This window comes from Calonectris borealis, chromosome 29, assembly GCF_964195595.1.
Source record: "Calonectris borealis chromosome 29, bCalBor7.hap1.2, whole genome shotgun sequence".
Lineage (NCBI taxonomy): Eukaryota > Metazoa > Chordata > Aves > Procellariiformes > Procellariidae > Calonectris > Calonectris borealis.
Genome location: NC_134340.1, coordinates 782860 through 784406, shown reverse-complemented (window position 1 = coordinate 784406; position 1547 = coordinate 782860).

The window sequence follows — 1547 nt, the reverse complement described above, 5'->3', positions numbered from 1 at the left end:
TGCTTTTCCCGGTGATTCAAACCTAAATGCCACTGGACAAACCTCTGAGCATCTCTTACAGAGGCTCTGCTATGGAATGAGTGCATGGAAATACCTTTTGCGCTGACAGCCTGGGGCTGCTGTGAGAGGTACTTCACTGGTACTTAAAAAATGCCTTGACCGTCCACAGAAATGCAAAGTGGAGCAGCTCTACAGAAAATGAGTCAAAGCAGAAATGTCAGAAAGGTGGATATGGTGCTTGACAAAGCCTGAAATTGTTAGTTCATGAGGTCAGCCCTCCTCTGAGGCATCCTCGTTCCAGATTTGCAGCGCATAAAAGGGCTTGAGTTGTACCCACTCGCCTGACCGAGGTGCTCCTCACTTCGAAGGGAATTAATTCATTTAAAAAGGGGAATATACGTCCCATTCACAGCCTGACATAGTCCACCCCTGCACCCTGGCGTGCAGGTGTCCATAGGGATCCTTATTCAGAGCTCACATCTTCCAGTCATCCATACCACACACAGGGCACCATTATCTGCCGTCCATCATGGTCCTGATGTCACCCTTGATTCCCGCACCGTCTCTCCGTCTCTCATGTTTCTCTGTGCTCTGGAAGGCGATGAGCATCATGTCCAGATATCACAGACCTTCTCTGACAAACAAGGTCCAACCTGCAGCCCCATCTGCAAAGCCAGCTGGAAAACCTCCCGTGTTTTCTCACAGAAAATTTCAACTTTCCACTAACAAATCAAAAGCCAAAGATTTTTCAGATAGGAGCTTATGAAAGAAAAAAAAATCCCTATTGATTGATAACATTTTCAGTGTCAGAAGATGGGTTTGTTTGGCAGAAATTGCAGTTTTTAAAGAACTAATTATACTCTCTGCGCTTTTTTAGGTGCCTTCTGCAACTTCAGTGCTAGGGTTCTCCATGAAGAAAGGTCATCATATCAGGAAAATGTTGTTAATTAAAACCTGATGTCTATTTTTAAAGAACAGAAGCATTAAAATGTAAGTTTCAAATAATGTTTTTTCTGAATCTTGCTAATCCAGAATTCAGAATTTTTTATACGTAATAAACAAAAGTCCGCTTGGAGTCAGGCTTTACAAAATAAAATCATATTTTCACAAAGTTAGGATAACAAAAAGAGGTTTTCCCATTTCTAATTATATTCAAGTAGAAATTATAACTGAGTATAGGCCCTGTTCCATCACAGGGCACTTCCAGCCGCAGACCATGGTACCGTGGCACAAAGCGTGAGGCGGGGCGTGAAAAGGCAGCAAAATCATCTCATCTCCGCTGAGCATCAGGCTGGAATTCCAGCTGTGGGTAAAACACCCAGAGAGCAGTTTGGGGAAAAACCCCAGCTCCGTGGAGCACACCACGAACACGATTCCTGGTTTAGGGTTAGTCAGGGTGGTGTTAAGCTGAAAGAGAGTTGAGAAATCAATCGCTTCTTATTGAAGACAGAATTTCACTGTTTTTCCAATTTTTCCTTTTTTATAAAAGTTGCTCTTTATTTTGGCGGGAAGCTTGCTTCTTTGCAATGATAGGTTTTTTTCCTGTT